The following is a 26,661-nucleotide window of genomic DNA, read 5'->3' as shown; positions in this document are numbered from 1 at the left end:
ATCTTTGGGCAAATTCAGTAGTATACGTTACTTGTGGTTTCACTTACTATGGTTTCAATACCCAATGCTAGTCTGAAACACTGCAGAAAATTTAAATTTAAATTGCATGCCATTGTGAACAGCATGTAGAAACATTATGTCATCCTACTCTGTCTTGCTGGTAATGTGAATCATTTCTCTGTCCACCACTTTCATACTTCATAAACTATCACTCATTAGTCACTTAGTAGTTCCACTGGTTACCACATCAACTATTGCTGTACTCACAATCCATTTAATTCAAGTAACCCTTTGTAGTAACCCCAGTGGTTACTTTATGGGCTATCTCATCACCTTACTTCACATCTCAACAGGTAGCATTTTATCACCTCATACATCACAAGAAGGCTGAGCATAATACGAGATATTTGAATCACACTTAAAAGTTAAATTTTATTATAGTATACTATACCTGTTCTATTTTAGTGTTATTATTGTCAATCTCTTCCCATGCCCGATTTAAAAACTGGGAGAAACTATCTGAGGTTTCAGGAATCCACTCAGTTCTAGAATATACCAGTTGTGCATGAAGGGCAACTACTGTAATAGCTCTGAAACCTAAGATGCCAGGTAGAAGGAGTTCTGCGATACAAAAGGACATGACACAAAATGACTGGATTCAAATATTATGACAGAACATTGAAAAGAAATTGAATTAATGTTATCAATTAGTTTTCACCATTGTGGATGAAAAACGCAGGTGTAAATCTATGCCTCTTATAGTTAATTTTAAAAGATCATCTACTGAGATTCTAACATTTCATAGAAAACATGAAAAGAAAAAGAAGAGCAGAAGATGTAACTTTTTATATAAACTTTGACTCAAATTAATTCCCATTAGAGTTGAGCCAGAGGTATGTCTGTATGCCTTTAAAGACAATTTAATAAGCAGTTATTTCTGTGTTCTCAATGTCACTTTCATAAATTAAGAAGTCCTTTGACCTAGAGTTAACACCTTTGTTGACATTTTCACAAATGTCACGTAAAGCAAGAAAAAATGTTATCTAGAAAGATGGATAAGTCCTTTCTGAAAGTGCAAGTGATAGTCACAAATTGCATTTAATAATCAGTTAATTCTGGCACCTGTTTTATCACTGTGTTCTGCATCTCAATACTGAAATAAATAAAATCTACATAACAGCTCATATGCTAATGCTAAATTACACTTTCTTCTCTCGTTTTCATTTAAGAATCATCCATAATCAAAACAACCTTTAAAAACGCTGTAGAATGTGTACAGTGAATAACACACCAAGACAAAATTTCTCTGTGGCATAATGGAAAACAGAAAAATTAATTTTTAAATTGTCATATGAAAAGATGATGGAAAAGACAACCTAGATAAGGCTATAAGATTTTAAACTAAAATCTGTCATTTAAAAAGTTGCAACAGGAAGAACTGATAGTAATGTTTATCAAAAAGTAATAAAGTTCATTAAAAACTGAAAAAAATCTCTGGATCAAGACTGATTCATGTGGAAAATTGATGTCAGGCTAACAGTCTTTTTTTTTTTAAATTGAGGTGAAAAATCTTGTAAAACAATGAGAGATTTTAAAGGTTTAAATCAGCGGTATTTAGTGAATTCACAATGTTGCATAACCAACTTTTGTTTACAAAGTTTTCATTACTCCACAAGAGTACCATATTATCTCAAGAATCACTTCCTGTTCTTCCTCTCAAACCCTAGAGAAATATAACCTGCTTTATTCTGTCTGCATAGATTTGCCTATTCTGGAAATATTCTAGAAAAGAAATCATACAATATGTGATATTTGCAGACTGACATTCTTTAAAGACTTCTACTTAAGACCTTGCATCTGCCAGGATCCCATATGGGTGCTGGTTCCTATCCTGGCTGCCGCGCTTTCCATTAGGCTCCCTCAAAGCCTTGGGACTCTACACTCTTCCCCCTCCCGACACCGGGGTGGGAGACCTGGTGGATGCTCTTGGCTTAGTATCAGCTGAGCTGTAAATGTAGATAAAATGCAGGATGGGAAAACTGTACACTAAAATACACATAATTAACAGAAATACCAATTACTAAATTTAATCAATGACATAGGCAAAAGCAAGTTAATTCTAAGGTTTTAACAGGAAAGTCCGAAACTTATAAAAAGGAGAATGCTTTAAAGTAATCTTCCTATCTACTTTTTATATTACTGAGAATAGCAAGAAATCCTATAGCATTTGGCAGTATTCACATTTACAGCCGGCCTACTTTTAACTAATTCCATGAACTAGTAAAATAAAGAAGTAAAGGAAAACAATAATAAAAGAACTAGTGAGGGGTGGCACTGTGCCAACGGGAGTAAAGCCACTATCTGAACCACCAACATCCCATCTAGGTGCTGGTTCAAGACCAGGCTGCTCCATTATGGATCCAGCTCTCCTCTAATGCACCTGAAAAGGCAGCACAAGACAGTCCAAGGCCTTGGTACCCTAACCTACTTGGGAGACCTGGAAGCAGCTCTAGGTTCCTGGCTTTTTCTCTGCCTGGCCCAGCCCTGTTCTTTTCAGCCATCTGGGAAGACAGAACCAGTAGATAGAAGATTCTCCCTGTCATTCTCCATCTCAACTCTGCCTTCCAAGTGTATTTAAAATTAAAAAGCTTGTGTGCATTGTACTGCACACTAACATGTATTTCTTATTTGAGAATTTTAAACCTTTTCGCATGTGAGTCACATGATTTTCTAAACAATAAAAGGATCAAGATAGTACAGATAATCATCAACATAGTGACAAATGAAACAAGTATTTATTCAATGAAATTTATTCAACTTGGAAATAGAAAAACAACATTTGTATATGCAACAAAATGGATTTGAAACACACGTTGATTTTGAAAGAAGCCTTGCACACAAAGAGAGCAAGTGTATTCTGTATGATTTCATTCGCATAAATTGGGTAACAGGCAAATATAATGTTTTTTCTACACAGTAGAGAAAAATCAGAACTTTGATTACTTCTTGAGGCATGGGAATACACAGGAAAGAACAAGAAGACTTTCTGAGATAATGGTGATGTTTTTAATCATCATGGATACAGATACTGGAAAGATGTATATGCTCTGTCAAAAATTCATCAAATGGTATATTTACCATCTGTGCATTTTGTATTCATATTTACTCTACACTGGTTACCATATATATATAAAAAAGGGGAGATTATTACCCACTGGTTTGGCTTTTTGGTCAGTCTCCAGATGCTTACAAACTGAAAGTACTGAACAATAAAAGTGAAACAAGTTTGACTGCAAGGTACAGAAGCTGGCAAAAATGCCTAAGTACAAGCACTTAAATCTGAGGCTGTTTCCTCAAATTGAATTAATCATTATCAAAATAATTTAAAAACAGATTAAAAAAACTCCTTCAAATACTTCTTCCCAGTGGTAAGAAAAAAAAAAACTAAATTCACACAGCTTTCATGTGTTTAGTTCTGTGACAAGACCCAATACACTATTATGAGGACCACATTTAGCTTTTCAAACAGAACACAACCTATAAGCCTAAGGAGGATGCTGAACCATATATATAAAAAAGGGGAGATTATTACCCACTGAGTATACCAGGAAGGTTACTACTCTATTCTATTCATTTGGAGTACAAGTAGGAAAAGGAGGCACGTTTTGGGCCTACACAAAGAAAACTCCCCATCCTTATCCACACCTTAGTTTCCATTCTCTAACTGAAGGGAAGAGGGTCCAGGAAAAAGTAACAGGGGGACAGGTGACAACGATACTGCTGCAGTATTATAGCAACATCTCACTTTGACTGAGACCAGCTGAATTTTCTCTCTCTCAGCTTTTAGCTTCCTTCTCTACATCAAGGAGGGGGGGAGTACTCGCTTCCACAGCACATATATTAAAATTGCAATGATGAGGATGGTCCCTGCACAAGGATGACAAGCAAATTCATGAAGCATTCCATATTAAAAATAAATAAGGAGGGAGAGAAAAGAACAAAAAGAGAATAAGACAACATTTTGTAGCTATCTGAAGAATATGAAACATACAGTATAGAGATAAAGGACCCCTTAGCAATGGCTTTTGATGGCAGAAAAGTTCAAGGAAAGGCTGAGACTTTGGACAATTTCTGTATAATGTCAGACATGCACACGAGTTTATTCAAAAGGCATAAACTAAATACCTCCCCTTCTTCCATTCTTATAACCACTGGAAAAAGGCAAACACAAGCAGGCAACTAGGGAAAAGCCACCTTTCAACCCAAAGATTTGGCATTCTATAAAACTGCAGGTAATTAAACAAAAAAAACCAAAGCTTAGTATCTTTCAGAAACAGAAATTCCTTGATTTGCGGCAATTCACGATTTGGGCCTAGACTTTCCAAGTGTCCCCTAAAAGTTAACTTTTGGGATGAAGAGTCTCTCATGCGGAAGTAACATATTAGCCAACAACCATCTCAAAGATACTACTACAAACTGGATGCAGTTGTTCCTTGAAATCCTATCCTCAGCTGAACAATGCCAAACTCTGCAAACAAGCTGACTTCCACCTGCATAATTTGTCCCATCCCTTGGCCTTTCCAGCATTGTTCCGGCGATAAGGTTCTTCCCTTATCTATGCCATGTCTTACTTTTTTTCATTCAGGTGTTTGCTCACCAACAGATGTTTTTTGCTGACTACTCTGGCTAAAAGAAATACTTCAGACAGATTAAGACATCACAGGGAATGCTTACAAGCAACACTGGATTCCTTGGGTTTGAGTTCCATTTCTGCTTCTAATCGAGTTTCCTGACTTGTGCACCCTGGGAGGCAGTACCTACTGCTCCAGTACATGGGTTCCTGTTAAGCACGTGGGAGGTCAGAATCAAACTTCTCACTCCTAGCTTCAGCCTGGCCTAGTTCTAACTGCTGTGGGCATCTGGGGAGTGAACCAGCAAAGGGAAGATCTCTGTGTCAGTTTCTCAAATAAATAAAATAAATATAAAAATTATTAAAAAAAAAAAATCAGGCCCCGGGGTTGGCATTTAGTGCAACAGTTAAGATGTCTGTCTTACATGTAGGACTTCAGGGTTCATATCCACATCTGTGGCTCCTGCTTAAAGTAAATTCTGAGAGGTAACAATGATAGCCTAGGCAGCAGGAGTTGGGTTCAGTTTCTGGCTTCAAACCTTGGCTCAACACCGACCTGGTCCTTGTCGGTATTTGGGGGGAGTAAATCAGCAGATGTGCGTGCTCAGTCTGTCTTTCCCTATTTCTTCCTCTCTCATATAAAGAAATCAATAAATAACTCAAACAGGCCTTATGTTCTATTCCACCTGTCTCTAATCTTTCAACCTGTTTCTTCTACATTACAATAATTTCTCATATTTCTCACACAGCAACACACAATTTCTTTGTCTCATTCACTACAAAATAAGATTCACAAAGGCAAGGGTTCTCTGTATTAAATAGCCAAATAAGAAACTATATGATTTTAATATATACTGAATGGATGCTAAGCAAATTCACCACGTCTTTCCTTTAAAAAATAATTATATCATGTTAGCTTTACATATGAACTCAGTTATTCCTGTAATGATGCAGAGTCTATTTATTTTTTGTTATTTATTTGAAGTCAGAGTCACAGAAAGGGAGACAAAGATTCTCCATCTGCTGGCTCACTCTGCAAGTAGCCACAACAGCCAGCGCTGAGCAAGACTAATGGTGGTAAGTATCCAAGGATTGCTTCAGCTTCCACCACTTATCCCAGGCAATTAATTATCAAGTAACTGGATCACAACTGTAGCACCTTGGATGGAAACAAATGGAGTTTACCTGCTATGACAACACTAGTCCACTTTAGAGCTGTATAACTGATTTGGTCCGTATTTGGTGAATCATTAAGGACTTGATATATTCCTATTTTATACGAAAAAAGCAGGGGCTGGTGCAATGGTCCAACTAGCCAATCCTGCACCTGCAAACACTGGCATCCCATATGGGCACTAGGTTTGTGTCCAAGCTGTTCCACTTGCCACCCAGCTCCCTGCATGTGGTCTGGAAAAGCAGTGGTGGTTGGCCCAAAGCCTTGGGACCCTACATGCAAGAGTGAGACCTAGAAGACTGGCTCCTAGCTCCAGATTGGCTCAGCTCTGGTCACTGTGGCCATCTGTGGAGTGAACTAATGAATTGAAAATCTTTCTCTCTGTGTCTCCTCTCTGTAAATTTGCCTTTCCAATGAAATAAAATGATAAAATGTTAAACAAAAAAAGTATGGAAAATGCAAACCAAAGCAAAATTCTCTAATTTAAGTCAGAAATTTTGTAACTTTCTCCATTCTTCAAGTGAACAGATACACTGTGGTGAGTAAAAAAAATGTTTTAAAGGAGGCACTAATTTTACTTGCCCATTTCTGAGATTGTTTTTCCTTTTTTCTTGGCCCTTTCCTTTACGCATTCATAATATTTGTATTTCAGAAGACTAATCATGAAAATTTATATGACTTTTGGCTCTTAAGGAAATACTATTACAATGAATATAATTTATGTGGTGGTTATCATGTTGTGATCTGTAAACTTATCGCTGGAAAAAAAAAATTAGTTGTTCCTATATAAAAAAGTCAGCAAGGATAAACAAATATCATATTTTCCTTAGTGGTTTCTATATACTAAAACCTTTACAGGTTTACTTTAGATCTTCCTTCTACAAATTCTAAAATGAGCTGTTAATTACTCCCACTTAACAGATTAAGATGAAATAATTCAAGAGACGAAGTAACCAATTCAAAAATCATGTCACTCATGTCAGTTACATGGTAGTTTTCTTTTTTTTAAGATTTATTATTATTGGAAAGCCGGATATACAGAGAGGAGGAGAGACAGAGAGGAAGATCTTCCACCTGATGTTTCACTCCCCAAGTGAGCCGCAACGGGCTGGTGCGCGCCAATCCGAAGCTGGGAACCTGGAACCTCTTCCGGGTCTCCCACATGGGTGCAGGGTCCCAAAGCTTTGGGCTGTCCTCGACTGCTTTCCCAGGACACAAGCAGGGAGCTGGATGGGAAGTAGAGCTGCTGGGATTAGAACCGGTGCCCATATGGGATCCCAGGGCTTTCAAGGTGAGGACTTTAGCTGCTAGGCCACGCCGCCGGGCCCAGTTACATGGTAGTTTAAACAGATTTTTGAGTTTACAAACATACTGTGCATTTTTTTTCCATTTGAACATTGATTCTTAAATGAGGACAGAGGACCAATGTGAGGTCACCAAGAGTCCTTCAAAGAATCCCTTAAGTTCTCTCCTTTTCATTTCACTAAATGCAGCTACATTGCCTTACTGCAACCAAAACCACGTATAATCAGAGTGCTAAAGCAGCTACGAAAACCTAGCCATCTTAACATAAGTCTGACACTGAGGACATTTAAATATTTAAGTGACGCCTTACTCATTATTTTAACTTTATTTCTTTTAGAATATTGAATTTAGGGCCCAGAGTGGTAGCCTAGTTGCTAAAGTCCTCACCTTGCATGTCCCGGGATCCCATATGGGTGCTGGTTCTAGTCCCAGCAGTCCCAATTCCCTTGCAGCTCCCTGCTGGTGGCCTGGGAAAGCAGTCGAGGACGGCCCAAAGCCTTAGGACCCTGCACCTGCGTGGGAGACCCAGAAGAGACTCCTGGCTACGAAATGGCACAGCTCCAGCCATTTCGGCCACTTGGGGAGTGAGTCAGAAGAGGAAACATCTTTCTCTCCATCTCTCCACCTCTCTGCATATCTGACTTTCTAATGAAAATAATTAAATATTTTAAAAATATATGGAATTTAACACTCAATGGGTTTATGACTCTTCGTAAAAAAAATCATTAGCCAATTTATTCAATTTGTTAAAATGGTAACATTATCCTACCAAACTAAATATCTGACATAATCCCTATCAAACAAACTGGTTTCTTCAAAGAAACTGCAAACTTATCCTAACCTACACAGGGAAACAAAAGGGTCTCAGAATAGCCAAAATAAGCTTGAAAAGGATGAGCTGAGGGACTCACGCATCCCAACTTGAAAGCTTGCTAAGAAGCAAATAATGAAACAGCATACAAAGATATAAATCAACAGAACAGAATTTTGAGATCAGAAATAACCACCCACATTTTTTAGTCAACCAATTTTCCATCACAATGCCAAGAAAAGTCAACGGGAAAGTAACAACCTTTTCAAAAAATGATTCTGAAGATAAAAACTGGACATCCACACATAAAATAAATGAGTGCCCTCTTTCCATAAACACCATACACAATTAAAATGGCTCAGGGATATATATCTGACATTACACAGTATGAGAAACATTTTCTATACTACCATTTTACACCTTACATTCTTCCATTGCTTCAACACAATTAATATTCACGTATTAAAAGCCTTAAGGTCAGGTGGGCATTTGGCCTAGTGATTAAACAAGGCTAAGTACCTGGTTCTCCCTGGCTCCTGACTCAAGCAAGTGGGTTCTTACCATCCTCCTGACCCTCGACCACTCTTGTGGGAGATCTGGATTGAGTGCCCATTTATTTCTTTGACCTTAGAATAGATAACGATGTCACAAACACTTGTGAGAGTGAACCTACATATGGGAGCTTTGTCTCTCAAATATTTAAAGGAAGGTAATGTGGTTAGTCATACAATAACCACACAGTAATTTAACAAGCATATACATACTGCCCTCTTCCCTCAAATTAGTTCTTATCTGCTGGTCTTGTACTCGACATGCTGTTATGTGAACATATTTTATCCCATTCTGCAGTTAAAAAGCTTAAAATGTTAATTACCTATTTGAATAACACAACACCTCTTGACCAAATGATTCTATGGCAAGCAAACAATGAGCAACACGATGAGTAATACCAGATTATTTCTAGTTTATTTTGAAGAGCAATTGGCAAATAAAAGAGAAGCAAGCTTTAACAAAAGGAGAATGAGCAAAGCATAGACATTTAGGAAAACAAGATACACAAAGTACAAGTGGAAACTTTATCCTGGATGTTTGATATAGAGGCATATAGGTGAGTGTGGTTTAGCAGATACATGTGAACATGGATCAGTAAAAATAATACATATAAATTGTAGGTTTCTGCAAAGAACAGCTGTTTATAACAGGTACCTTTACTGCCAATGTTATATACTAGGGGTAGGGGAAACTTTTTTCTAAGGATCATTTTAATATCTATAATGTCATCTGCAGGTTACACAAAACTATCAACTTAAACATCAGCCTGTTATAGATTTACTTCAAGTCCTGCTTGTGGTTGCCCAGACAGAGCCAGAACAAATAATTTTGCGGGCCTTACATGGTCTGTGTGCCAGACATTTCCCTCCTCAACTAACCAGGAACATATATATATGAATGGTATTCTTCGTAATATGATGATAATTTTCAAATGTAGATTCACAGGAAGTTGCACAAAATAGTAATGCAGGTCCCAGAACCCTTCATCTAATTTCCCCCAGTGATAACATCAACTAGTTCAATAATAAAATTAGGAAATCAACTGATAAAATCTACAACCTTACTGACATTATTTCGGTTTTATAGCGTGCAGTTCTAATTAATTTTGTAAAATGCAGATTTTGTAGCAGCCTCAATTAACATACAGTACTATTTCATTACAAGTTATCTTGTAACCTTCATACTCATTCTCTTCCAACAATTCCAGGCCTAATTATCAACATTCACTGTTCCCCACCATAATGGAGAATGTAAATGTAAATAAGACCTAGTCTTTGGCAGTTCTATTTTTTAAACTCAGGTTGTATGTATAGGGGGGTCTCTTTCAGGTTACTGTGTTTCCTTTTTACCATTCTGTACAACACTGATGTGTCACATGTAACTATTCCAGAGTAGAAAATATTTTCGTTGCTTGGAGTAGAACAGAAAGAGAAGGGAAAAAATCAGATACAGGTTTCTAAAAATAGTAATGCTGTAGTAAGTAAATATCTTTCCCAGGAAACTTCTAAAATTAGGGTCCATTAATACAAGGACCTCATACATTCAGGTATAGAATTATCTTGCATTCAGGTACAGAATTTTGGATAGCATGTTAAACTCCTTTTTTTTCCTTTTCCTTCCTTTCTTTCTTTTTTCCCCAATTCAGAGCATCCTTGAGCAATGAGGTCCAAGGCAGCAAGGCAAATCCACAGTAAAACTTCTATATTCGATTATAAGGTGATATTTTACTTTAGTTTTGGAATTCTTCAAGCAGAAGATAGACTAGTGAAGTTAATTGTACATCTGGTCCACAAATGTAATTTCTGTCATTTGTCTGAGTTGAGAGAAGTCAAATTACAGTATTTTAAACCCCAATATCAAACAATATCAAATTATTGCCTTTCAAGAGAAAGGGTCAAGAATAAATATATAAATGGATTATTTTCTTTACTGAATTTCTTTTGAAAGGAAGTAATAACAGATTTGTACATGAAAACATTAGCCAAATAAATTCTAGGAGCTATAATTTAAACATGTTATATAATCTAGTATTGAAATAAGGCTTAAAATCTTTATAATTTGATGAGAGAAGTGAGACTACCAGTAAAAATTAAGGAAAAATTACAAATATATAATTCACAAGGCAAAGAGAGAAAAACTGGGCCCAGCACCATAGCTCAACTGTCTAACCCTCCACCTCCAAGTGCAGATATCCCCTATCGGCACAGGTTCATATCCCAATTGCTCCACTTCCCATCCAACCCCTGCTTGTGGCTGAGGAGCGCAGCGGAAGGTGGCCCACGGCTTAGGACCCTGAACCCACGCGGAGACCCATAAGCAGCTCTTGGCTTCACATGGGCTCAGCTCTGGCCATCGCAGCCATTTAGGGAGTGAACTAGCAGATGGAAGACCTTTCCTCCTCTGTTTTGTCTTTTCGCTGTAAATCTACCTTCCCAATAAAAATATATAAATCTTGAAAAAAGAGAGGATAACAATCAAGCTTTTAAAATTCAATAAAAAATTTCATAACTGTGTAAAGATGAAGAACAAGTAACATGTGAAAAAAAATTGAGAGAAAAATCTCAAGGAAAAAAGCTAAATTATTAGAAAACAAGGTAGAAAGTGAGCTTTAACTGACTTTACTGCTCAGTTATTTCAATCCGGATTAACCGATATGTTCAACCTTCAGGCAATGACTAATTAAGTTTTGGGAAAGATACATACACATTCAATAGACCAGGTATGGAATTATATAATTATGCCAGTATAACATTTCCTTATTTAGTAGAGAACTCAACTTCTAAAGTTTTGTTTAACTATAGAATTTATTCTTTGTATATCTGCATTATTAGTGAAGACTGTGGAATATTCCAGTGACCAAGTAGAAGGCAATTTAACACTTGAAAAATTATTACATAAAAAAAGACACTTCTTTTTACAGCAGTCATTTCAATGTAGTTAAGTTATAAGTGATACATTAACATATCTGTATCAGATGCGATTGTGGAGTACTGATTCTGTGGTTGGTGTTCCATCAGCTATTTGAAAATTTCATTGTCATTTGTAACACATGTTTTTGAAACACATTTTCTGACAAATGTATAATATGAAAAATTTAACAGTCAAAATGACAAACACATCAAGCCTTAAGTATTTCTTATTAAAAGATTTTCAGGAATTAACAATTCTCGCTATTTCTTCATTTTTGAGCAATTAAAAGTTAACCTTAACTCAACTGGGCAAAATAAAGCTGGACCTGGCACAGCAGCATAATGCTAAAGTTCTTGCCTTGTATGCACCAGGATCCAATGTGGGTACCAGTTCGTATTCTAGCAGCTCCACTTTCCCTGCTTGTGGCCTGGGAAAGCTGTGGAGGATGGGAGACCCAAAAGAAACTCCTGGTTCCTGAATGTGGATCAGCTGCCATCACAGCCACTTGGGGAGTGAACCAACGGATGGAAGATCCTACTCTGTCTCTCCTTTTCTCTGTAAATCTGACTTTCCAATACAAATAAATAAATCTTTAAAAAAAGGAAAAAAAGTAAAGTGGCTGTTAAGAAAAACCTCTTACTACTTGGCAAGGTATATCTTTTCTACAATATTTGAACATTTTTACTTCAATTTTCGCTGCAGCCAGGTAATGGCTCCCTGGAGGAACATTTGATTGTATTGGTCTCAATAACTGAAGAGGCCCACTGTAACATTATTTTCCTCAGCTCATTTTCCACCTCAGGTGCAGCTGCCCTGAACCTTGACAAAATATACTCATCAAAGATTTCATAACAAAATCCTTTACATATGACTCTTAAGTGTAGTTTTACAAATTGTGAGAATACTGATGCTGTATAAAAAGCTCCAGGATATTTTCAGGTACTACCAGAGAAATACAAAGAACAGCCTATTTGGGATACTTAACAGAAAAGAAAAACCCAAATATGTGTAAATAATGAGAATTTAAAAGAACAGCAAGGAAACTGCAGTCAGTAAATGTGCATATGAAACAAAATGCCTTCCTTTATCTTAACTCTGTATTAGAGTCCAAGGGTCATTACTATAACATGGAGTACAGTAACATTCCACTTAAGACACATTCCACAAAGATGCGCATTTTGAGTTAAAGGCAAGAAAATGTCTAAGATAAAGCACTCTTTCATACCTGATGACCAATTTCTCATCTACTTTGTGGCTAGTTGCAAACTGTACCTACTTGAACCATTACTCTATAAATTAAGATTCCTAGTCATTTTCACAATAACAAATGTGAGGCAGCACCAATATCGTGCACATATGAACAACAAATCTCTCCAAATATGCATGAAAACAACAGTCAATATTTAATCACACAAACTGTGTGTCAGGTACAAGGCTAATGGCATTAAATCTTTATTCCTCACAACTCCACAATTCAGGCATCATTCCCATTTCATAGATGAAGAAAACAAATTGAGGCTCACACAGTGGTAGCAAAGATAGCCAGAGGACATAGAGGCCTCCTACATTTTTATCAAGACTCCATCTGTACACAAAACACACATGAGATTTGAAAATACCAACTGTACAATCAAATAACTGAGTTACAGAAAATATTAGGCTGAGTGACCTATGCTGGGGTACTTTACGGATAACTGAAGCCACTGAACTTTCAAAGTTGTATGCTTCATTAAAAAAAAAAACCCTACACACCATCTACCTAAATTCTGGCCATATTCTGATTCTATAAATCTATACCAATACTGTATCTAGGTGTACTAATTGCACGATAGGGAAACTCATTAAGCCCTAACAGTCATCTCAGCTCCTAAATGAACTGGCCAAACACTTGGTTAAAGCTCAGATTCTTCATAACCCAAGTTTATGCTGATAACAAGTAGGCCTCAGAGATGGGCCTTGGATTTTATCTGATTACAGTCCTGTCTACCAGAGATTACAGAATCCATTGTTTAAGGACACATTCCCCCAGGACAACCCTCCCCCCCCCCCAAAAAAAAGCTAAGGAGGTGATTTTTTAAATAAGTGCTCAATGAAGAACTGAAGAAAGCATAACAGGATATCCCTTAAATGTCATATTTTCAAAAACCGAGGCAGGTTTAAGTATTCTTATCAAAATGGCATCTTACTAAATATTTCATGAACCTTGTTTCAAGTATCATAAATGGGTGGACCTGCAGTTTGACTTGAACTTTTCCATCACTCCAAAGCTCTTGGAATCAATGACATTTAAGCTAAAGGCACTCTGGTGTGTTATGTTTCCACGAAGTGGTACTGGAAAAACCACTTGCTATTTATTTACTAAGCCATCCTATTTTGGAAAACACCTCTCCATCTCTTAGTTGAGCTGCTACCTCAGGAACAATTATACCTGGGTTTACGGCAGTCTCAACAACCTAAGATTGCTTTGTAACATGCCAAGTTCGAAGAACAGAGGTACTCTTTTGCACCTGATTGCCACATGTAGAAAACAAAAACAAAACTTCAGGAAGGAATCCGGGGTGGTGACGGTTGGGGGTGGTGGATGTCTGCCTGAAAGCTCATAAATTGTAAAGTGTGTATCACGGTTCCCCAGAGACCCTAGCAGGGACAGTCATTCAACTTCTGTGAAAAAAAAATTATATATGTATGTATATGTGTGTGTGTGTGTGTGTATGTATTCCCATTAAAGCTTTTTCGAGTACCACAGAAAAGATATATCTACATTTCACCAGCCAGTCATTGTCCGATTTCCTCGAGAGGAAAAAAAACCAACAACAAAAAACCAATTTCTCCCGGTCCGAGGCCAGGGGTGCGGCCGCCTGGGGCGGGCCGGGCGGGCGCGAACACCCGCGTCGAGTCCCCGGGCGCGGAACCACGCACGGCACCCGCTCCTGGCAGGCCTGCGGCGGCGGGCTCCCCAGTCCCTGGGGCTTCGAGAGCAGCGGCAGCCACGGCGGGGCCGCGGAAACCTTTCCCCTGCCTCCTCGGCTTTAGGCCTCGAGGGGCTTTGCTTTTCACATGGCCCCGGGTGGCGGCGGTGGGCGCACCAGGCGGGGACAGGCTGCGCCTGCAGTCGCCGCGCTGGGGCCGGGCGAGCCCGGCTGCCCTCCCAACTCGAGCTCCCGGGCGGACTGGCACCTCAGGATGTCGGCGGGACCCTGGCCCGAGCGCTCACGGCCCGGGCCGGCCAGGCCACCTTCTCACACACCACATCTCTCCCCTGTCTGCCTCCTTCTCCGTTAGCGCTACCGGTTGGCGGGCGGGGGAGGGGAGCGAGGCGCGTTATTCCCGGGGAGCTGCCGGTGGGGGGAGGGGAGGGCATCTCTTACCCGCGTTACTGAGGAGGAGGAGGAGGCGGTTGGAGCGCGGCGCGGCGGGGCGACGGCGGGGCTGGGTGGGTGCGAGTCAGAGTCTTACGAAAGGGAATTAACCCCATCACCAGCCCGGACACCGGCTCCAGCGGCAGCCGCGGCTGGCTGAATCCCGCCCCTTCCCACCACGACCGGCCCCGCCTCTTCGTTCTCGTTGAGGGGCAATCGACTAATCAGTAGGCTGTACAGGCACGAAGTGACGTGGAGAACGTCCAATCAGCCTTGAAATCAATGCTCTCGCTCCACCCCCTTTATCTCCTCCCGGGCCGCGAGAGAGCCGTGCCAAGTCTTCCTCCACCCTCAAGGGAAAAACAACCAATCGGTGGCAAGCAACCGCCCTTGATGGACGCAAAGGCCAACCAATGACAAAACTAGGACGACAGCCATTTTGCCCACTTGTAAAAGAGCCACCTTTTCCCACGAGTTGGAAGTCTGAGGAGAGGTAGTTCCGGGAGTGTTTACTGACCTTTACGTACTATTTTTTTCAAAGGCGATATTGCTTCAACTAGTGCTTATGCTGCCTTGTAAGAATAAAGGAAAATTTTTATTCTCCATGTGAAGACAAGTGAGGTTTTGGCTCCTCTCTTGAGCTGTAACGGGCTCCAAACTGAACGCCTGGTCTTCACAGCCTCAATGGCAGAGGGCGGGATGGACTGCTCTTTTTAGCCCAAACGTGACTACAATTCCCAAGATGCTCTGCTCACACTCATACCCTTTGAACCGCTTGCATGCGCTGCCTGACGGGAATTGTAGTTTCTGCGAAGCACCTAAGCCGCCTCCTTTGGCCAATGAGACAAAACATTTGGGAGACTCGGAGATTGGTGCGGAACATGAGTGGTTCCAAGTTTGTATTGAATCCTTTTCTCCATCCTCACCGAGAGGAGAGATGTATCGCAACATCGTGAGAAGCTCAGACTGTAGGTATTTGAAATCATTTACTTTCAGGTCATTCCCTTTGAACGTCACTTCCGTTTTCGGGCGGATACATCCCAAACCTGTTGGCGGGAGTTGAGGATTTTGCAACGAATAACACCAGGTGTGGACCTCTGGCGTGTCGGGCAAGTCGTTAGTTTCTCGTGTGGGGAATAAGAAGTTGGACAAAACTTAGAGGAGTTTTAGGACACTGCGGGTGGAATGTCCAGGGAGCGTTGCTCAGCCGCTCATGGCTATCCTGCACCGCTGCGTTTCAGTTTAGCGGGTCAGAGTGATTTTGGTTCTTGCCCTGCTCACTACAGGATGGGTCCTACCGCCATGTATTTGTGGAGGGTGCCGCTATTTTCTTTATCTCCCATGGGTGAATGTGGTTTTTGGTCCGTTTGGCCGAATGAATGGACTCGGATAATTCTGAGCTAACTCCTCCCACTTCTGCAAACACGTTTCCAAGTTAGCTCTGAAGGAGAGCCTCAGCCAGGCTCAGGATTACTCATTAAGATTGGTTCTATCACCATTCCTCTCTTTGAGTCATGCAGGCATCCAACAAGGGGCTACAGAGCGCAACTGTAAGATGCCGGATGAATAAAGGTGTCATAAAAAAGATTTCCTAATCATTGCAGCCTATCAGGGTCTTGTTTTTGACATCTTCACAATGCCAAATTGACCATATAGATATAATGTTGATCATTGCTTCTGAGGTTCGCAAGGAACCTCATTGAATAAAAGAGACTGAGTTATCAGCAGAGAGCTTCCCCAAACCTGATACCCTTCATTCTGGTAAACTCTGCCATCATTTTGGAAACTCTCAGATACATTCTAACCTATTTCCCTACAGTTCTATATTTCTCTTATAAATGTTGTTGTGTTTATGGAACTGTAACATTGTGTTAAGCATTAATCCAGAGGTTGGGGTAGAGCAATGATTAAAAAAAAAAAAAAGACGGAATCCTTGTGTAGAAGCCATTGTAAGGACGAGGATGGCTAAGCCAAATTACTGGTAATGTTGATTCTTCCTCAGCTGTTTCACTAAATTCAATTAAGGCTTCATTGGTAATGCTTGGTGTGTTTATTTGGTATCTTTGCTTTTTATCTTTGACTCAATGTGTTTTTCTTTCCTTATTATTTTTTGTTTAACTGAAGTACTAAGTTTGTGCCAGTATTGTGTGATTGTGATTTATTTGTCAAGTAAAAGACAAATTTTGTAGTGCAGTTTTCGTATATTGGAGTGTAGTGATACCTTCCAACCAGATGAATTTGTGGATGTAAGCAGCAAAGCATAGTCTTTTGCTTTTAAATGAAGTTGGGATTTTCCATGGTGATTTTGTGGTATAGTCTAGTATATATGCTCAGTTATATTTTATTGTTTTTCAATACTGATGATAATGGGAACTATTCTGGCTCATCCACTTCCAGTCCAATTTCTTGCAGCAAGTGATGCCCAAAATACACTCATCTACCACACACTGGAAGACACAGATTGAGTCCTAGGCTCCTGGATTTGTCTGAATTAACACCAGCTGCTTTAGGCATTTGGGGAGTGAATCAGTGGATGGATGAGCGCTTCCTCTTTGCTTTCTGAATAAAATGAAAATAAAATTTAAAATAGGAAGGATAACTCTCATTGGATGTTTCCTCCAATCTGGGAATGATGCCTTGTGCATAAAGTGCTTTTTTATCTAAATATTGTTTTAACTTTGACAAAATTTAGGGCCCAGTATGATAATTCTTTAAGACCTGAGGCCCATCATCAGGTAAAGTTTGGAGCTAAAATTGATATCCAGTGCTGTTTGATTCCTGAACTCATAACTACACAGCTCATCCTGCCTCTTATATTTGCTAGTTTTTAGTTTGTGCAAGACAGGTAATGAGGGAGGAATGTTAATACTCCATAGCAGGATTCTGGAAGCAGTAGTGGCAGTCTCTCCTAAGCTTTTAAATTTTCCCAAGTGCATAATACAGACTCAGTATTTAAAAATAGATAGGAAAGGAATTTGAGTTTAGGGACAGTACTTCAGCCACCTTTGTAGATACCCAAATCCCATATTTGAAGTCCTATATATGAGTCTTGCTTTTCATTTCAATTCCAGCTGTGAAAACTTTTGCAACAACAGAATAGTATGATACAATCTGTCCAAACTCTGTTGTAAAAGTTTTCACAGAATACTTGTTTGTGGATATGACTCACTATCACTGAAATTTATCTAAAATTTAGTTAAATTTAAGTAAATGATCTGAATAAACTAACTTTATTTTAGAGAGGTAGAGAGAGCTCCCATCTGTTTTTTTTTAATATTCATTTATTTTTATTGCAAAGTCAGATATACAGAGAGGAGGAGAGACAGAGAGGAAGATCTTCCGTCCGATGATTCACTCCCCAAGTGAGCTGCAACGGGCCGATGCGTGCCGATCCGATGCCAGGAACCTGGAACCTCCTCCAGGTCTCCTGTATGGGTGCAGGGTCCCAAGGCTTTGGGCCATCCTTGACTGCTTTCCCAGGCCACAAGCAGGGAGCTGGATGGGAAGGGGGGCTGCTGGGATTAGAACCTGTGCCCATATGGGATCCTAGCGCATTCAAAGCAAGGACTTTAGCCTCTAGGCCACCGTGCTGGGCCGCTATCTGCTTTTTTGCTTCCCAAATGTTCATTTACAATGGCACCTGAATTAGGAGCTCAGTTCTAGTGTCCCAGTTGAGCTGTAGGAAATGGATAACTTTTAACGGTTTGAGAGCACCCACATCCCATTGTTTATCAAGTCTGTAAAAAGTGGTCACTCATTCACTAATTTTCTTTGCTATTTAGTTGAGTTCAACCAATGCATGTTTTTGGTCTGTGTATTGTTCATTAGTATTTAGTGTCTTTTGGGTAACCTAATGCTATATGTCATTGTCTCTTACTAATTTTAAAGAAGTGACTGTGTACCCTTACAAGCATATATGCCTCCCCCACGCATACAGAAAGGATAAGGAAAGAAAAAAAATTGGAAACGTTTGTCCCACTCACCTTCCCCCATGCCTCAACCCTCCCCACCCTGATAGGTGATTCTCAAGGGCCTGCATTCTTGTCAACTATGTAAACAACATCAAAAAATAAGTTGAAATTTTATAACTTTAAAAATGACTTCTTACGTTATTCTTCATCATATATTTTTATATCGTAACTTTCCTTTTATTATTCATTTTTTAGCTTTTTAGTGCTGTTTTATCCTAAGCTGCAAACATCAAATCTTTTTTTTATTTTACTTTTAATGATGATGATGATGATGATTTTATGATACAGGTGAGTAGGCCATGGGATTTCCGCTGATCTTTGTTGGTGAGATATGTCTCCTGTAGGCAACAAATAGAAAGGTTTTGTTATTTCAATCCAGTCTACTAATCTGTGGTGTTTTATTGATGATTTTAAGCCATTTACATTCAGGGTTAATGTGAATGAGTGGCAATTTGGTCCTGTCATTTTAGCAAAGGAGTTGTTCATTGATTTAGTCTTCTGTTGTTATTTTACTGGGATGTTCTTCCCATTTGCCTTTGGTTTTGGTGGGCACTATTCCTTTTCTCTGTCAAGAGAACATCCTTAAGTATCCTTTGTAGGACAGGCATGGAAGAGGCATATTCTTTTAACTTTTCTTGACTGTAGAAGAATTTTATTTCAAAGACAAAGGAAAACTTTGCAAGGTACGTTATCCTGGGCCGACAATCTTTTGCTTTTAGAATCAGGAGTATGTCAATACATTCTGTTCTGGTCTGTAGAGTTTCCTGTGAGAGGTCTCCTGTGAATTTAATTGGTAATCTTTTATATGTCAGTTGATTTTTTTCGCATGCACATTCAAGGATCTTTTTCTTATGTTCAATTGAGTAGAGTTTGATTATCATGTGTCTTGGTGAAGATCATTTTTGGTCAAGCCTATTGGGAGTTGTATTGCCCTCCTGGGTGTTGTTTCCCAATTCTTTCTTTAGATTAGTGAATTTTTCCCTTATTGTTTTAATAAGTACATTTGTAAACCCAGCTTCTCTTTCTGCACCTTCTGACTCCCATGATTGTTATATTTGGCCTTTTAGTGGTGTGCTTCAATTATTGAGTACTTTTTAAAGCCTGATCCAGCTCTGCTTCCAACTTTGTGTTTTCCCCTGGTGACAGGAAATATCTTACAATTTTTGAAACTATTTCTTTTGTCTCCCTCATTCTATTTTGGAGACTCTCCACTGTACTTTTTTTTTTTTTTTTTTTTTTTGGAAAGGCAGATATACAGAGGAGGAGAGACAGAGAGGAAGATCTTACGTCCAATGGTTCACTCCACAAGCAGCCGCAAGGGCTGGAGCTGAGCCAGTGTGAAGCCAGTATCCTGGAACCAGGAGCCAGGATCTTCCTCCGGGTCTCCCATGCAGGTGCAAGGTCCCAAAGCTTTGGACCGTCCTCGACTGCTTTCCCAGGCCACAAGCAAGGAGCTAGATGGGAAGTGGGACTGCTGAGATTAGAATTGGCATCCATATGGGCTCCTGGCGCGTTCAGGGCAAGAACTTTAACCACTATACTCTGGTGCAAGGCCTTCTCCACTGTATTTTGAATTTATTCCACTGTATTCTTCATTTCTGATATATCAGCTTTCATTTGATTCAAGTGTGACATATTCCTTGAATTCCTCGTTGTTGATAAGAAACTTAATAAGAAGTGTTTTGAATTCTGTATCCCCCATTTCTCAATGTCTTCCTCAGTTAACTCTGAGGTTGGCAAATGGTTTTGCTTTTTTGCAGTAGAGTCTTCAGTAATAGTCCTTGTGTCCCTGTCTCTTCTTTTGCTGTTGGTCATTGTACTTCTGGTTAGCAGAGTCTTCTCCTTGAGGCAGGTTTCTAAACTGTATCACCCATAGGTCTACAGTTCAATTTTACTTATTGCAGTTGCTACACGGTTCTTTGTTGCAGTCAGTTGTGCCACTCTTCTCAGCAAATTCCAGCTCTGGGTTCTTATGTTAGATTTCCACCATGTTCTCTGTAGCCCCAGCTACTGGCTCATCACTTTTCCCCCTTCTGTGATTCTGTGCTGAGATTGTACCTTTGTACAATCTTTCTCCCACTTCTGGTTGTAGCAGTTCCCAGGTTTAGGGAGACACTAGGTGTCCTATATGGCAAGGTTGTTGGTGGTGCTGATCTTGCAGGAACCTGTTGGCTGTTAGGTCTGAAGACCACACAGACCTAATTTGACCAATATGATGCTAAAATCAGTATTATTTTCCCTGTGAGACTAGTGCAATACACTGTGCTCATTGAGTTTGCTCTCAGCTCAGTACATACACAGCTCACTCTTGTCCCTGCAATTTTAAAGCCTTTGCCACACCGTATACAAATTGATGCCTGATGTGCCACTATTAGAGTTCTTAATCTTCTGGCCGTTAGGTCTGAGGGCTACCTGGACTTATCTTAGTGGAACCTGTAGGATGCCACACTGTTATATTTCACTGAGCCAGAAATTAGTTCATTCCCAGCTCCTTGTGTGCACAGAATTGTTCCATACCGTTTGCCTCCTTAAACAAAATGGCACCTAATTCCATTTTAGGAGGCCGACTGGGCTGTGAAATCTGCCCTGTTCTGTCTGGGACCTGCAGCTCTGTCTTTGCTCCTGGTCAAATAAAGCAGACCAGCAGGATGGGCATTTCTTTGTCTAGATTCACCTCCTGAGCTCCTGGTGAACATCCCTTCCCACCTTGTTGCTGGTGGAGTTCAGATCACCACTCCCTGAATGCTGCTGGGGTATCAGTCACTGCAGCACCACACCATCGTGTCCGTTACTTTCCTGTTTCATCATTCTCCAGGTGCCCCTCTGCTGTCGTTCTGTCCTCTCCTATTTCCTGGAATGTGCCCTCTCGGCTTCATACTGGCTAATGTTTCTCTGTCTGTTCAAACATGTCCTTGCCCTATCCTGCCATTGTGATTCTCGGAAACATCAGTTTTTATTGTTCACATCTATCAGTCTTTTCCTTCACAGTTTCTAGTTGTAGTACTTAGAAATACCTTCCACAACACAGATTAGCATAAACACAGACATACATAATTGAACACTTATGTTTCATACATTGTATTTTATTGACAATTGTCCTTGACATAAGGAACAAATTAAGAAATTGCCCCCTATTTTAGAGGCAGATTTTTTTAAAACATTTATTTATTTTTATTGAAAGTTAGATGTATAATGAGGAGGAAAGGCAGAGAGGAAGATCTTCTATCCAATGATTCACTCCCCAAGTGGCCACAATGGCTGGAGCTGCATCGAAGCAGCTGCAACGGCTGGAGCTGAGCTGCTCGAAACCAGGAGCCACATACCACTCCAGGTCTCCCATGTGGGTGTAGGGTCCCAAGGATTTTGGCCGTCCTCAACTGCATTCTCAGGCCACAAGTAGGGAACTGGATGGGAAGCAGGGCTGCCAGGGTCAGAACTGGCACTTTTATGGGATCCTGGTGTATTCAAGGTGAGGATTTTTGTTGCTAGACCACCATGCCTTGCTCTTAGATGTGTATCTTAACATTCAATGATTGATTCATGTCACCCTACCCTCTTATTTAGATGTCAGTTGTATCCTGTTTATCATTTTGGAAAGACTGTTGTCTTTCATTGTTCCATCTTTTCTTTTACTTGCACCAGACCTAGTGTTTCAGTTTCTGTATCTTCGGAATGTTTTCATAGCTGGACTGTGAAGTGGTGCTCCTGCTTTTTCTCTCAGTCTTTTTTTTTTTTTTTGTCATTCTCAACTTTTCTTTTATTCTATTAAAATAAATTTAGAACCATTTTGTCATGTGAAAAGTCGCTGCACTTACATTTTTGAACAGAATTCAAGTTTGACATTTATACAGATAATAAATGCTTTCTTTTAAAGAAAGGAAGTATTCCATTTGATGTTAACAATACCAGTTTTTTCTTAAGTGTGTTTGAGGCTCAGTGGATCATTCTGCTTTATTTAAACACACTTTTTATTGCACAGTTGAATCAACATGGTTACTGTTTAGGAATATACTGGGACCCGGCGTGATAGCCTAGCAGCTATGGTCCTCGCCTTGCTCACTCTTGGATCCCATATGGGTGCCGGCTCTAATCCCAGCAGCCCCCCTTCCCATCCAGCTCCCTGCTTGTGGCCTGGGAAAGCAGTCGAAGATGGCCCAAAGCTTTCGGATCCTGCACCCACATGGGAGACCTGAAGGAGGTTCCTGGCTCCTGGCTCCTGGCTTCGGATCAGCTCAGCTCCAGCTATTGCAGTTGCTTTGGGAATGAATCAACAGATCTAAGACCTTCTTTTCTGTCTCCCTTCCTCTCTGTATATCTGACTTTCCAGTAAAAAAAAAAAAAATAAATAAATCTTAAAAAAGAATGTATCTTCTTTATTAGAAATTAGTAACTAATGGATAATCAGAGAGTAGTAAACAGTGGGCCTTAATTCGTTTCCTGGGTGTGCCATTTGTTTGAGTAGATTGGCTACCCATCTGTTCCTTGTTCTTATCTATATAACTGAAATTTTATATGTGTGTGTGTGTGTGTATAAAGGATGTTTGTGAGATATAAACTCCTGAATAAACATAAAACACTTTATAGTTTTATCATGTATAACAAGTATAAGAAGCATGTGTTGCCTTTTAGGATTATTGTTTTTGCAGATCAGGCTGACACCAGCTGCTGGTATATTGAGGTAAAATAATTAAAAGGAAATATATTTAGCTTCCCACTTTATATTCTTATAGCAGGTACAAACAAAATTAAGATGAATAGATAAGAAATTTACTTGTAATGCTTAAAAAAATCCAGCTGATACTAAGGAGATATGGACTTAGTTTAGTCAGGATGTATTGCATTATTTCAATTAAGAGGTCATGATGGCTTGGAATATGTGGTAGCAACGGAATTGGAACAATACCGATGGATTTGAGGTCTGTTCCAAGAATAGTTAATAATAAGTAGATTCATTTTTGTGGAAAAGGGAAAGGTAGAAATAAAGAGTAAGACCTAGGTTGCAAGTTTGAGAGGCTTGCATGAATGCAATGCGGAATTAGGAAATACACAAGTTTCGTGGAGAAGTTTTGTTCTGGACTTCTAATCTAGCAATGTCTGAAACATCGAAAGTTTTAGGTAGGTTATTAGCCATGCAATTATTTTTTTAAAAAGATGTATTTATTTCTCATTATAAGTCAGATATATAGAGAGGGGGAGAGACAGAGAGGAAGATCTTCTGTCCCATGATTCACTCCCCAAGTGACCACAACGGCTGGTGCTATGCCGATCTGGAGCCAGGAGCCAGGAACTTCCTCCAGGTCTTCCAAGCCGGTGCAGGGTCCCCATGCTTTGGGCTGTCCGCGGCTGCTTTCCAGGCCACAAGCAGGGAGCTGGATGGGAAGTGGAGCTGCCGGGACTAGAACTGGTGCCCATATGGGATCCCGACGCATTCAAGGTGAGGACTTTAGCCGCCGGTCCCAGCCATGCAATTCTGAAGTGACTTATATTACTGGTTTATTTGTTGCATCTTTCGTGCTGTATCTTGTACCTTCATCCTTTCTCCAAAGCTTAACATAGTAATCTGTAAGATAACCACCTAATTAAATTCTAAGAAAGGGCTCCAGTTCCTTACAAAATAAGGTTCGAACTTTTCCCAGATTTATTTATTTTTTTTTCGAAGGCAGATTTTATGGAGAAAAGGAAAGACAGAAAGAGGTATTTCATCTACTTGTTCATTCCCCAAATGGCTGTAATGGCTAGAGCTGATCGGATCTCAGACTAGGTGCCAGGAACTTCCTTGGCATCTCCCATGTGGGTGCAAAGACCCAAGGACTTGAGCCAAAATCAGTTGCTTTCTCCAGCCGTAAGTGGGGAGTTGGAGTGGACGTGGAGCAGCTGGGATTGTAATGGTACTCATATGTGATGCCAGTGCTGCACACAGACGATTATTGTATAACACGACTGAGTCAGCCCCAGTCCTATTGCATGGGAAGACCTTGCTGACCTAATAGTGTTTTTACTTCTGTTTTTGTCACAAGCATCTTACTGTTTAACTATCCCAAACTGCTTAGGATTTCCTAGAGCTGCAAACATGACTTCTTTTTCTATGGAATATGCTTATTATCCTGATACTCCATCTGCAATCTTCACACTTGCTTTGTTTCTTCTTAATAGTTTCAAGTAGTTGTGCCTGGTGTGATAGCATAGCAGTCAAAGTCCTCGCCTTGAATGCACCGGGATCCCATATGGAATCTGGTTCTAATCCTGGCAGCCCCACTTCCCATCCAGCTCCCTGCCTTTGACCTGGGAAAGCAGTCAAGGATGCCCCAAAGCCTCGGGACCCTGCACCTGCTTGGGAGACCGGAAGAAGCTCCTGGCTCCTGACTTTGTATTGGCTCAGCTCCGGCCATTGTGGCCGCTTGTGGAGTAAACCATTGGATGAAAGATCTTCCTCTCTGTCTCTCCTCCTCTCTGTATATCAGCCTTTCCAATAAAATAAATAAGTCTTTTAAGAAATAAAAGTACAGTGGCAGTCTCCAAAACAGAATGAAGGAGGCAGAAGAAAGTAGTTTACTAAGCTACGCTACGTTTCAAATATATTTTTCTGTATATGAAACCATCTTTGAATGCTACTTAATAGTAAGCATTCTGACTTTGGTATAGTGCTTTATATGTATCTCCTTCAAACCACTTCCTGAATTATGTTTTTATTTTGTTGTATCCAGTTCTCACAGACCTCCTCTGCTGTACTCAGAGCTGAGGCTTTAATAGTGCAAACCCATTTTTGTATACCAGGACATCTTGCAGTGGCTGGTACATAATAAATAAGCCCTTCTTAAGTATTTGTTGAAGGAGTGAGTTTGAGAGGCGGTGTTACAAATGGGAAGAATTCCTGCTTTTACACTAGATGCATCTGAGTCCCAGACTTAATATCACCAGTTGCTGTCAAACCTGCTGTTATGTAATGTCTCTCAGCTTCAGTTTTCTTGTCTCTAACATGAAGACAGCAGAACTCCGGGTTGTTTTGAGAATTACAGAAAATTTTCTGGAATTTCCTAGTGAAGAGAGGTCATCCTGAAAACAGTTGTCATTGCAGTGAAAGATTGTAACATCCTTGCTTTTAAAGTAATTGGATATTAGATATGGCAGTTGGAAAGTCCCTCTGATAAGTCAATTAAAAGATATTATGCAATTCTTTAGTTTATTGTAGTTGATCTGTTATTTGTAATATTTAGCTTCATTTCTTAATTATTTACCATATTTTTATTTTTTGAAGATTTATTTATTTTTATTGGAAAGTCAGATATATATAGAGAGAGAGGATGAGAGACAAAGAGGGAGATCTTCCGTCCGATGATTCACTCCCCAAGTGACCACAACGGCCAGAGCTGAGCAGATCCAAAACCAGCAGCCAGGAGCTCTTCCTGATTTCCCACATGGGTGCAGGGTCTCAAAGCCTTGGGCCGTCCTCGACTGCTTTCCCAGGCCACAAGCAGGGAGCTGGATGGGAAGTGGGGCTGCCAAGGTTAAAACCAGCGCCCACATGGGATCCTGGTGCATTGAAGGAGAGGACTTTAGTGGCTAGGCCACTGCAGCTGGCCTTAGTTTTTACTGTATTTTAAATTATATATTAAACATTTACTCCAGTTTTACCCACAAATTGTGGTTTGATTTTTTTTTTTTTGGCTTATACTTTATTGATGATTTACACATACAAGCATATCAGATGAAAATATAGAACTGGAGAATATACACTATGTAGGCATAGCATATGGTAAAATGTGAGACAGGCACATTCCCAAGTCAAAAACAAATAAGAAGACTTTGTGTTACTGAGTACATGACTGTATATTATCGCCTTATAAATATTTGGGTAGATTTGTAGGTCCCTCCATTGATTTCCTTTTAAAATATAATCACAACTGATTTGTTTTTCTTTATGAGTTTGTGGTTTCTAGTACCCTTGTACT

At 39.9% G+C, this 26,661-nt stretch overlaps 2 protein-coding genes and 1 pseudogene across 12 annotated transcripts in view; 2 read left to right on the top strand and 1 right to left on the bottom strand.

Moving 5' to 3' along the window:
* R3HDM1 (R3H domain containing 1) overlaps nucleotides 1-14,925 on the bottom strand; it is a 161,544-nt gene extending 146,619 nt beyond the window's left edge. For 7 of the 10 annotated variants that reach the window (XM_058664428.1, XM_004589364.2, XM_058664431.1 and 4 more), the window contains exon 1: nucleotides 14,751-14,906. The gene's annotated coding sequence lies outside the window, so the exon portion shown is untranslated. Of the gene's footprint in view, nucleotides 1-14,750 lie in introns of all 10 variants that reach the window. The other 3 variants (XM_058664433.1, XM_058664436.1, XM_004589365.4) reach the window with 2 other exon arrangements.
* On the top strand, nucleotides 3,877-3,972 carry LOC118757941 (U6 spliceosomal RNA; annotated as a pseudogene).
* A 140-nt stretch (nucleotides 14,926-15,065) lies between the features above and the next one.
* Nucleotides 15,066-26,661, top strand: part of ZRANB3 (zinc finger RANBP2-type containing 3) — a 207,633-nt gene continuing 196,037 nt past the window's right edge. For both annotated transcript variants that reach the window (XM_012928208.2, XM_058664438.1), the window contains exon 1: nucleotides 15,066-15,828. The gene's annotated coding sequence lies outside the window, so the exon portion shown is untranslated. The remainder of the gene's footprint in view (nucleotides 15,829-26,661) is intronic.

Source organism: Ochotona princeps, chromosome 5 (genome assembly GCF_030435755.1).
Source record: "Ochotona princeps isolate mOchPri1 chromosome 5, mOchPri1.hap1, whole genome shotgun sequence".
Lineage (NCBI taxonomy): Eukaryota > Metazoa > Chordata > Mammalia > Lagomorpha > Ochotonidae > Ochotona > Ochotona princeps.
Note: the sequence above shows the minus strand (reverse complement) of the source record. Positions and strands in the feature narration are given on the sequence as shown.